The 12,362-nt window shown below is 41.7% G+C and overlaps 1 pseudogene; it reads right to left on the bottom strand.

The window, feature by feature from the left end:
- Positions 1 to 548: 548 nt before the first annotated feature.
- On the bottom strand, positions 549 to 2,236 carry LOC109942581 (uncharacterized; annotated as a pseudogene).
- Positions 2,237 to 12,362: the final 10,126 nt, after the last annotated feature.

The following is a 12,362-nucleotide window of genomic DNA, read 5'->3' as shown; positions in this document are numbered from 1 at the left end:
ATTGCCACAAAAACTAGTAACAAAAAACAGAAAACTAGCAAAAAATCCAGTCCTAGTGCTGTTGAGTCTACACCTTTGGAAAACAATGTTGCTTCTTCTCTAGATGTTGACCTTTCAGAAGCGGATGCGCCACAAAGACCTATGGGCAAGAAGAAGTCGAAGGATGCATTGCGTCGAGGTGGTATTGATGTTTGCAAAGAAGCATTGGACATTCTTTGGGCTAAGAAGTTTGAGGCTGATGCGGAGAAAGAGAGGAAGCGGGAGGAACGATATGCCAAGTCTTATGCTCTCGATAAAGAGAGGCTTGACCTTGAGAAAGAGAAGATTGTGCTGGAGAGGGAGAAAGCTAGCAATGAGGCCAATACTTCATATTTGAAGAGAATCGCAGAAGAAGAAAGAATTATGACCATTGATATGAATTCCTTGAATGAGATGCAACAACAATTCTACATGAATCTTCAGGACGAGATCATGGCTCGTCGCAACAATTAGAATGTGATATTTAATTTCATTTTAGAACTTGATTTTTCATATATATTTAGCTTGTTTCATTTAATAATCTGTATTGGATGTATGCTTTTAAATGAGATCTGTGTGAATGGTGAATAAAGTTCCTGACAGTTTATAATCTGTTTGGATGTTTCAGTTCATAATATGTGTGAATGGTAGTCCCTGTGTGAATGTTCTAGTAGTTGAAGATGGTCAATGTGCCATGTTCATATCATATACCGAATGCTCTCAAGGGAATGATCGATTGACCCTTTAAAAGGCCGCCCAAGAATGCAAACAAGTAGCTGGAATAAAAATGTTTGTAAACCAGTATATGGGTAGAACTAAAATCAAGTATGTAGCATTCATGCTATTTAAAAATTGCAAAACTAACTACATAGATCTGGGTGGTGTTGCCACAAATGTTCCACTAGGTCTTCACGAAGTTGGTAGTGTGCCTCATGGTTTCTATTTTTTCTATGATTATGAAGAAATTCGTCAAAATATGTTGTCACATCATGGGATGGCTGCACATTATCTCCTCCATTCTCAAACCATTCCTTTGGATCGACATTTTCCTCGTCTTCAATAATCATGTTATGCATGATTATACAAGATATCATTATATTATTTAGAGTCTCTTCATCCCACAATCGTGCTGGTCCCCGAACAATAGCAAACCGAGATTGCAAAACTCCAAAAGCTCGTTCAACATCCTTCCGTGCCGCTTCTTGTGCTTTGGCAAAGTAAGTCCTCTTATTACCTCGTGGTTCAGGTATGGTCTTAAGTAAAGTAGCCCAAGAAGGGTAACTGCCATCTGCAAGGTAATATCCCATTGTATACTCATGATTATTTATTTTGTAGTTCACTTTTGGCCCTTCTCCATTTGTTAGCTTTGCGAAAAGTGGAGACCGATGAAGAACATTGATATCATTTAGAGATCCAGGCAAACCAAAAAAAGCATGCCAAATCCATAAATCTTGTGAAGCGACTGCTTCTAAAATTATTGTTGGTGTATGATGATGCCCGGAAAATTGACCTTGCAACGAAGACGGACAGTTCTTCCACCTCCAATGCATGCAATCTAATGAACCCAACATACCAGGAAAACCTCTTTCATTACCAAGTGCAAGTAACCGTTCAATATCTTTTTCATTGGGTGACCTCAAGTACTCATCTCCAAAAACTTCTATTATAGCTTTAACAAACCTTCATAGACTTTCCAGTGTAGTACTTTCTCCAATGCGTACATATTCATCTGTAGCATCAGCTGCTACTCCATAAGTTAGCATACGGAAAACTGCAGTAACCTTTTGAAAACAACTTAGTCCATGTTGATGAGCTGCATTTCTCTTCTGCTCGAAGTAATCATCATGTTGTTCCACAACATTCAGTATGCGAAGAAATAGTGGTCGATTCATCCTAAACCTGCACCAATAATAAGATGCACCCAAAATATTAAACATGACACATTTAATCGAGACAAATGACAACTAGATTCTTACCTCCGTCAAAACAAATTTGGGCCATAAGTTGGATTTTCAGCAAGGTAATCTTGGTACATTCTCGCGTGCCCCGCTTCTCTATCCCGATATATGTATGCACGACCAGGAACAGAGCCTCCTGGCTGTCTACGCACTTGAGAATAACTTTGAATGATTTGCGCGGCACAAAGTATGACATGATCATCATCATCTGATGATGATTCATCCAAATCTCGTAATGACAACAATCTATTTTCACCCATCACCTGATTTTGCAATCACATATACTATGAATATATATTCACATAAATTAAAATTGCAGATGTTACATACACAACAACTTCAATTAACATTACGATTGCACGTACCAATTCATATGATAATTCACATACCAAGATTTTTGTTTTGATCCGGCCCTGACGGTTCCTTGCAACTAGCGGTGATGGCACTGGCAGGTGCTGCGCTTTGAAGTCTCTCCCAGGCGACTAGCAGACACAGGAAGAGAAGATGATTTTGTTTCTTGGCGGCGTAGCAGCAATGGACGCTTGTATATGCAGCGATGCATCAAAGGAATAGGGGAAAGACGCATCTGGAGGGAGGGCAACGAGTTTGTAACAGAAAGCCTTGGGTCCACGGTTCACCATGGATTTGAAAAATTGATTTTAAGTGCCTACATATACGGAACTGTTGGAGATAAATGGTTTTTTACTCCCATACCATATTTATCAACTTTCTAAACAGTTATTTAAGGATCTATTCTATCGGGAACACCTGGAGATGCTCTTAGGGACTATGGCTACAATTTGAGCAAAGTCCCTCTCCTATGTGATAATGAGAGTGCAATCCGCATGGCGGATAATCCCGTTTAACACAGCCGCACTAAGCACATAAACATCCGGTATCACTTTTTGAGAGATCACCAACAAAAGTGGGATATCAAAATTGTTTATGTTAGCACCCACAACCAATTAGCCAATATCTTTACCAAGCCCCTAGATGAAAAGACTTTTAGCAAGCTTAGGAATGAACTCAATATCCTCGATTCTTGGAACTTTGATTGAAATCTTGCACACATTGCTCATTTATATACCTTTGATCATGTCTCTTTCATTATGGTACAAATGCATATTTCTTATTCTTCTTGTGCCACCGCTAAGACTAATGTGCTTCCATGAGTATTTCTATGATTAGTCCTAGATTGAAAGGGAAATAGAGTATTCAACAAAGGCAAGGCTTCCACTACGACTCTGTCAGTATCATTTATCCTTTGCCCTACACATGAACTTTCATTCATATCCTTTTCTAAAAAGGGGGAGAGAATAATAGGCCCCTAGTTCTCTTTATTTATGGCGCTTAATGCCAAAGGGGGAGAGAATAGTAGGCCCAAAGGAAAAGGACCGCACCACCACCCTGTTTTCTAAAAAAACTTTTTTGGGAGAGATTATTCAAATTGCAAAAAACCCTCTTGACAGCTAAGGGGAGAACTTCTTTAGGGGGGGCTTTTATTGAGCCGAAAGAAAAACATTTGAAACAGGGGGAGAATTTTCAAAAACTTGAAAATGCGTTTTGCAATCATATTCTAATACCATTGGCTATTTGCAAAAGAATTTGAAGGGATTTTCCAAAGGATTTGCAAAACAAGCTAAGTGGTGCAAATGTGGTCCAAAATGTTAAACTCGATCAAAGCAACCATATATGTCTAAAAACTGCATTCATTTCAAAGTAACTTATGCACATCTGTCAAATTACAAATTAGTTACATTTCTACACTTTATATTTGCTTTGGTTTGTGTTGGCATCAATCACCAAAAAGGGGGAGATTGAAAGGGAAATGGCCTCAACATTTCCTATAATCAATTTTGGTGTTTGAGGTCCATCACAAACCATATGGACTAACTAGTTTGCCTAGTGAATGTTTTTTTCAGGTGCATAAAGTTCACATTAACATACAACGAAAAAGACTTGAGGGAATTCTGCAAAGTTTGGAGCATACAAGATTTAGTGCAGCCTGTGACGCACCGAACACTGTCCGGTGTGCACCCCAGGCTGAAGACCTCCACGAACTGGCCGCTCTCGAGTTTTCTCAGAGCCATTCCACTAAAATTCATCGAACTGTGCACCACCGGACTGTCCGGTGAGCCAACGGAACAACGATCAACTTCGCCAACGGTCGACTGCGGAACAGTCCGTCAGAAGTCAGAATACAGTCTGCGATGTCAGATCGCACCAGACTGTCCGGTGTCGCAAGAAGACAGAAGACTTCAACGGTCAACAGCTCCAAACCCCAACGGTCGGCTGGCGTAGCACGCACTGGACAGTGAACAATGTTGTGTCTGGTGGACCACCAGACTATCCGGTGTGCCCATCGACAGCAACGACTGGAATAGTGGTTGGGGCTATAAATACCCCAACCACCACCATTCAAGCCATCCAAGCATTCCAACTTCCTCATTCAACACTAGAGCAAAAGAATAGACTCCAAAGACACAATCATGGCATCAAATCCTCTCCAAGCTCCAAAATCAAATCAAGTGCTTAGAGACTTGAGAGAGAGAGTGATTTGTGTTTCTTTTGTTGCTATTGTTGCTTGGTTGCTTTCTTCTTCTCGCTCTAATCTTTCCAAGCGCATTGTAAAGCAAACAAGAGATATCTAATTATGTGGTGATCCTTGGGGGGTCTTAGTGACCCGTGTGAGGAACTATCTTCCACACTCCTAACTCATTATTATTTATTTCTAATCCTAACCCCGGGTAAAGTGTGTGTTCAAAGTTTATAATTTTCAGGTTTTGCCTATTCACCCCCTTTTGGTGACTTTCACCGAGCCATCCTCGTCTCCCTAGGATCCCCAGAGCGTCCGCGCTCCTCGTCTCCGGCGAACTCCCTGCCGCGGACACAGGCGACATCGAGGCCAGCCATTCGATCTCTGATTGGGCAGTTCCTATTTAAATAAATTGTATCTAATCCTAACCGTCCATCCGAGATCCGACGGCCTAGGACCATCCCCGTACCACGCCCCTGCCATTGGGCCCGGCCTCCAGCCATCGTGCCCACACCTGCTGTAAAGCCCAAAAAATTGGTAAGAGAAAAATTGTAATAATAAAATATCTGCCAATAATGAATTCCTTTCCTTCATAAAATAAATCTCTCAAAAAAATAAATAATAATAGTATGGTAACTCAAAGCTTAGGTCCAAGTTTGGGAAGCAAAAATTTAAAATTTAGACTTGGAACAATAAAATAAAGTATGTTACCTAATAAAGGTTAAGAAAAAGAGTCTATATGTAAAACTAAATTATTACCTTGTTCAAATATGTATTTAAAAATTTCTTTCTATGAGATTCTATCCAACTAGGAATTATGTTGTTAAATGCCTATTTTGTATGTATGAGTGGCATACCTAAAATCATTAACTTAAGTAAGGATAAAAAAAATAAAGTGATAATAGATTTTTGTTATGATTAGTAATTTTTGGATTGTTGCAGATTTGAAATTTGAATTCTAAATTCGAAATTTGAAAATAAAATAAAACTGGAAAAAAGGAAAGAACTCACCTACTTTGGGCCAAGATTCACCTGCCGGCCCACCTTACCTCCCGCGCGGCCCAACTAATTCCTTTCTCCGCGCAGCCCAGCTTTGAATCGCGCTGCAAGGCGCCGTCGCGCGGGCCCCACCTGCCCGTCTCAGCCACGCACACACGACCAACGCTCACGTACTCTGATGCATGGGGCCTGTGTACCAGTCACTACACGCGTAGTCGCGCGCGCGCCAGCTGATCCATTCCTCTCTGGCGCATGGGACCCACCCTTTCCCCAGTTTCTCTTCCTCGCCGGGCATCTCGGGCATGTTGTTACGCCGCCCGATACCCCTGCGCCCATGGACTCCCCTCGACCGGCTACAAAAGCGGGCCAAACCCCCCTATACCTCCTCTTCCCTAGCCATCCGCGGGTCGCGGTCAACAAGGGGCGTGGGTTAAGCTAGTGGCGCCGCCATTTCCATGGTGAGAACGAAGAGAGAGAGAAAGAACCGAGCTATGCCATCGCCGGTGGGCTCGTCGTTGTCGCTGCCCCAGTGCCGTGCCGTGAAGCTCCACCTGTGCGTGGAGAAGTTATTGTGGCCTCGCCGCGTTGAACCGGCGCCCGAGGCTTGGGATTTCTTCACGGGAGACCGCGAACCCACTGTCCTCCGTGGTCAGCCTCTCCGCAGACTCCTTCTCTGGTGAGTCCTCATCCCCCACGTTCGCTATTGTCTCCTCTATGCGTAGCTCGGTTTAATCGACGTTTTGGGCACTGTGGTGGTCGGTCGCCTTTGCGCCGATGTTGTGGTTCCACCGCCGTGGAACTCGCCCACGCTACCGCTCGGGATTCCACCAGTGGGTCTGGGAGCTTTGATTAGAGGCATGGATGGCACAAGGTGCTTCGCTAGATGGGATTGCCGATCGGGGAACCCGCGATTTCACGCCGGAGTTGGTGCTCCACCGTGGGTTCCGCTCGCACCGTGGGCGGGCTCCTCTGCAGCCGATTGCAGGTGATCAACCTATCCATGTTATTCGTAGCATTCTCCTCTGCATGTCGCTCTTTTGAATCGGGGAGTCGAGCTTGCGTCGTGACACGTGCTCTGCCATGGTGTCCGCCATGGTGGGTTCCCTGGCCGCCGTGTTCAATCCGTGGTGCCCAGGGAAGAAGAAAGGGTTGGGGGAAAACCGTGTGTGCCATGGGATGTGGGGGTGTACGGCGGCGATCAGATCCCTGGCATACCCGTTGAGAGGATTGATCTGAGCCATTGATTGTGATCGAACGTGTGGCAGAACCTCCTAAGTTATTGGGCCCACATGCACCTGTCCTTGTCTCAAAGACCTCAGACTGCTATGTCTGTGCACCAGCTAACTTAACAGGATCCGTCCGATTGCCCCAAGGACACCAGATAAACCACTTACAACCAGAACCACGTGATTAAGTAAACACAAATCACACACATCAACATTTTTGCAGCGAAAATCTTATTACCAAATTTTACAGGTTACAAAAATTTTTCATTATATTCATCGGAGTGATTACAAAAGTATAAGTTTGAAATATATGCTAGCTCAAGTGACCATCCTCAATAAAAAGTATAGAAGAGTTACTTAAACTTATAAGAAGGCCGAGCCCACCGGCACTTAACACCATCATCATCAGCACAAAACTATGACCTGAAAAACAATAGGGAATAAAACTCTGAGTACGGAATTACTCAGCAAGACTTACCTGACTAAAGAAAAGACTTTCAAGGGTATGCTGGATTTGGGAATCAAGGAAAAGTTTTAGCAAGAATCAAATTAGATACTTTTGCAGAAATAGCTTACTAAAGTGAGTCCTTACGTTCAATATTTTAACGCCAGATTAAATATTAATAGACTCTGTTTGCATCTGGTCTAATTTCACCATCTCATCAATACAACATCATTTTTATTCATGAGGTTCACATCCTGACTTAGGTTGTAGGGCAGTGACCAAGTCTCCACTGTCCGGGGATATAACGACGATCCGAATCGATTTACTCAGCTGAGGATCTCTAACCACACGACATATGTAGCACTTAACCCTTGCATATGTCAACTCGCCACTGGGGTTCTTAAGACCAGATCAAGTTCACGCCAACCGAGAGCACAGATACACCACCGTCCAGCCTCTTGCCACGGAGGGGACACGCTACTCTCGCCATCTCTCCACTCCCATTGCGTGTTATCTTATTCTGGTATTAGTCTGCCCAAGGCAAAGCTTACCCTGTCCCATATCCAGGGCATGTGGCTAGTTAAGATAGTCCTTGATCAGCAAGCCTACATACGCATTCAATCCTTAATCAACCTGGGTAGAACATCACCTGTTCCTAGCCCAAGTCCCGATTTAAGTACTTCCACCCTTAGGATTGTTTATATTCCTTAGGATGAAAAGAGCATCAAAGAGAACTTTACAGTAAGATTCCACCACGCTCTCAATGAAAATATTCTTGCAGGTAAAAGCCATCTTTCCCAGGATAACCCCTGAGCTAGGCCTTAATGCAAAAGACAACCTCTATCCACAAGATCTGAGCAGGGCTAAGCATTTTTGTAAATCATATTTTGATACTTCATCAGAAGTATCTATAAAGGTATGGATATCAAGGAAGGCAATGCATCAAAGGGTTTCCAAGCAACTCCTATAAACCTAATGCACATTCACTAGACTTAAAGTGTATAAAAATAATTTAAAAACACAAGGAAGGGGTTGCATGCACCGGGGCTTGCCTTTGTTGCATTGAAGAGGTTCTAGATCCCTCTATTAAACCCAGTTAGATGGCTCCTCCACTTGATCAGCAGCCACTGGAGTAGATTCCTCTTCAGTCACCACTTCAGGTTGAATCTTCACTCCTTCTGGTAGGAGTTCTATATGAAACGACATGATCATGGATGTTTATGCTTATGCAACTTGAAAAGAAAATACTAAAAAACATCACAACACTTATACCTCTCTAAAGGTGCACACAAAAACTAACAAAACCTTAAGAGAGCTAAATACTCTAATATCACAACACAATTCACCAACCAAACTAGAAAACCTTGCCTCTATAACCAACCAAGTGCTTCATTTATGCCTTAAGCAAGGATCCAAACTGCATGTACTACAAGTTAAGGTGACCAAAATTCAGCCACCTTCCACTAAACTTGTTTTCAGTTTTCTGAAACAGACATCTCACACAGACTGACAGAAGAAACTTAGGCACATTTTATTCTAAATTTTATACAGCTCCAAACTTATTTCTCTGTAAGAAACTTTTTCACCCAACACAGCTACAAATCTCTTCTGTAAGGTCTTTAGCTTATAACCATACATACCAAGCGTTAGGGTGCATTAAAGTTGAGCAAACACACGGAAATTCCATTTTCCCAATCTGAAACAACACATTACTAGGTCTGACAGAGAGTTTTGTCACTCCTTTTTCTCCAAATTCTACAAAGTAGCAAGCCAACACTTTGCATGAGACTTGCTCTCCTTTACATGGTCTTTTACTTTGCTATAGCATTCTTACCCTAATTCTTCTGGGATTAATTACCACAAGGACCCAAAACTGAATAAACACACAAATTCAGACAAATATTATTCTAAGTCTGAATCCTAACACCTGACAGTCCACCTTTTGGCCACTTTTATTTCCAAATTTATGTGGAACCAAGTCCACCACACTTTACAAAACTTACTCTCTTTACTATGGTCTCCAGTTTTGCTATGTAAACTTTAATCCAAAACCCCATGAATCAGTCACAAATGAATTCCAAACTATGCATACTGCTGCAATTCAGTTCACAGAACTGAATAAAAAAAATTCAGTTGTATTCAGCCTGACAGTCCAACTTTAGCTAACCTTTTCTCCAGTTTTTACACAGCAACAAACCAAGCTCACATTACCAAAGTTATTCCTTAGATATAGCTCTACTACTTTGGTATAGTACCCCTAGGTTGAAAACATTCAGAACAATTTTTATGAAGCACCAAAGTGGAGCTCAACACATTAGAATATAGTTTCAGCTTTCTGCACTAAATCTGGGAACCAAAAAAACTGACAGCCTATTTTTGAGTGAATTTAACACCTAGTTCCCAGCAACATACAGTGGTAGAGTTCAAATAGTAAATGGTGTGAGCTTCACTGATTGATTTAGAGCATGGAACATATACCACACAGCTGAGAAAGCTCTTGAGATTACCTGGCCACTGTGATGTGGACAATGGTTACCACGCAGAGGGCTGGCGTGCTCAGATCTAGTTCAGATCAAGGCTAGAGACTGGGGAGAGGAAGTTACACCATCTTGATGGCACAAGGACCACCTTACTTATGCAGGGAATCCAGAGCTCAAGGACAGTAAGGAAGCTTCCCATATCCATGCCCTATAAGTACCTGAATATGGGCAAGGTGTCCCTACACATGTTCAGCATGCAGTGGAGAGTGTTTCCTAGAGTGCCAGCAATACATGAACTTATCTATGTGGCTCACATGCACACATACCACTCAGATTCACAGGTTCAGCAGATACACTGCACCTGGTTGATATTTTTCTACAGCCAAAATATCCCCTGTCCAAAGAACACAGACAGGCAGTAACATGACTGAGCACACCACCAGTGGCTGAGCATAAAGAGGTCGAAAATCTGATATTTTTGAAGGGGTAAAGCCACTAGAATCTCTGCTGTCCAGTTCACTCCCACCAATAGTTAGCAGATAAGACTCTACTGCTCACTGCTCACAAAAATAGTCCAAATTTGGATATTGTAGTGTGGAGCAGTCTGTAGATCCTTAACCCTGTACCACAACCATATCTCTATCCCATTCTTCACTCATAACATAGGCAAAGGACAGGAAAGGAGTAATCTTCTTCAGTTTATTCAACCCAATACTGAACTGCAATTCTTGGACTGAACTCACAATTCCCTTCAACAACAAGCCCACATTTCTTAACCAAAATTACTCTCCAATTATAGCTCTCCCTATTTTGTATAACACTCCATGGCTGAAGATACTCAGAACAATATTTATGAAGCACGAAAGTGGAGCAAAATCACTGAAAATTCAGTTTTCAGAAGTCTGAAACAGCACCACACTGAATCTGACAGAGGTAGTTTGGACACAATTTTACTCCTCTTTTTGTGTAGCACCAAGTCCAACCCTCTTAAGGGAATTTGTTCTCCTATATATGGCCTTTCAGTTTGCTAAAGAATTCCTAACCCAAATCTACTTGCACTAATTACCATAGGGCTCCAAACTAGACACCCTTGTGCTGAATTTCAGTTTACAGTGGACTGAATACAATTCAGTTTCAGCCACCAGACAGTCCAAATTTGAGCAGCTGTTACTCCAATTTTCGTATAGGATCATGTCCATCACCTTTAAAGAAAGTTATTCCACATTATATGGTCTTCACTTATTCTACAAACACCACAGCACAAAACCTTATAGGATAGCCACAAATAGGCTTCAAAACTGCTATCAAAACACTAAAATTCAGTTTCAGTTACTGTTTTCAATCTGAAAATTCAGAAATACAACAGCACCACTTGGAACCACTCTTTTTCCTGGGTTCCAAATGTTTTTAGGGATAAGTTGCTTAATAAAGTTTATACTCCTATAGTTCCTCTACAAGTTTTATATAGTGACCATTAACTAAAACCTCTTGAATTCCAAACTACAATACCTCAAAGTTTGCTCCAATTGCTGAAATTCAGAATCTGAATTTCACAAGTCTGAAATCCACAAATTTTGACAGCTTTACTTTGGACCAGTTTTACTCAAAGTTCCAAATAGTTTTAGAGCTATATGACTTAACCAAACTTATACTCCTCATGTAGCTCTATAACTTTGTTATAATGATCATCACCTATAACCCTATGGATAGAGCAATAGAGAGCTCCAAAACTGCACAAATCTCACTAAAACTCAGCTGCAATGATTTGGCTAAGTCTGAAAACACAATACCTAGCATCCCATCTTTGGACCCCCTTTGCTCCTGGTAGCATGTAGTTTTAGGGCTAGTACACTTAATAAGGATTGTTCTCCAACAATCACTTTACAAGTTTGTTATAGTAACTCCTTACCAAAAGTCCATAGATCAAAAGTTATAAGGGTCCAAAAACAGCTATATGAAACTGTTTTCAGCCCAATTCAAACTGAACTCATGCTGAAATTTTACAAATTACTCCAAATTTCTCCACACAACTTGGAATTCTCCAGGTATGAAATTTGTTCACTTTTCCAAGTCCTACAACCTTGGTATATGGGCTTTTAGCTAAATCCTTCTAGATTTTAAATTCCACAATTGGGGTTAGTTTAGGGTTTCAAATGAGTTTCATCTGTGTTTCAAATTCTTCCAGGGATTCATCCCTTTGATCCATCCATCAGAAACAAAAGTTACTCTCTAGTCTAAGATGCGACTTTAGCATATGTAGCTCCTTCCCAACAAGTCCTTGATTTCGGAGTTATTTTGTTTATCCACAATTCCAAGCAAGGTTTTCAACCTAAGTCCTATACTCAACACACGACATCACACTTTTGAAAAGAAAATTTTAACCTAGTAAATGCATTCTAGGTATATCAAACAAGATAATGCAAGTGCTTATGATGATATGCCAGCGTTTTAGTTACCGTAACACCAGGTGTGTTACAGAACGGATAGAGTTAGATCTGGATCCATTAAAATCTGGCCATTGAGTTCTGATCCGATGGACATTAGGTCGTAGCGGTTCGTTATGAAGTTGATCAAATCTATGCCACGGATGGACGATCCGATGGCTGGGTCATGTTGGTGGCGTGGCACTTTCTGGGTCGTAGATCTCGGATCGGTCGGTCATCTGCGCATACCAGTTGGGGCAGCTAGGGATCTAATCAG

The sequence above is a fragment of the Zea mays genome, chromosome 9 (assembly GCF_902167145.1).
Source record: "Zea mays cultivar B73 chromosome 9, Zm-B73-REFERENCE-NAM-5.0, whole genome shotgun sequence".
Classification (NCBI taxonomy): domain Eukaryota; kingdom Viridiplantae; phylum Streptophyta; class Magnoliopsida; order Poales; family Poaceae; genus Zea; species Zea mays.
This window is presented reverse-complemented; position numbering and strand designations above follow the sequence as displayed.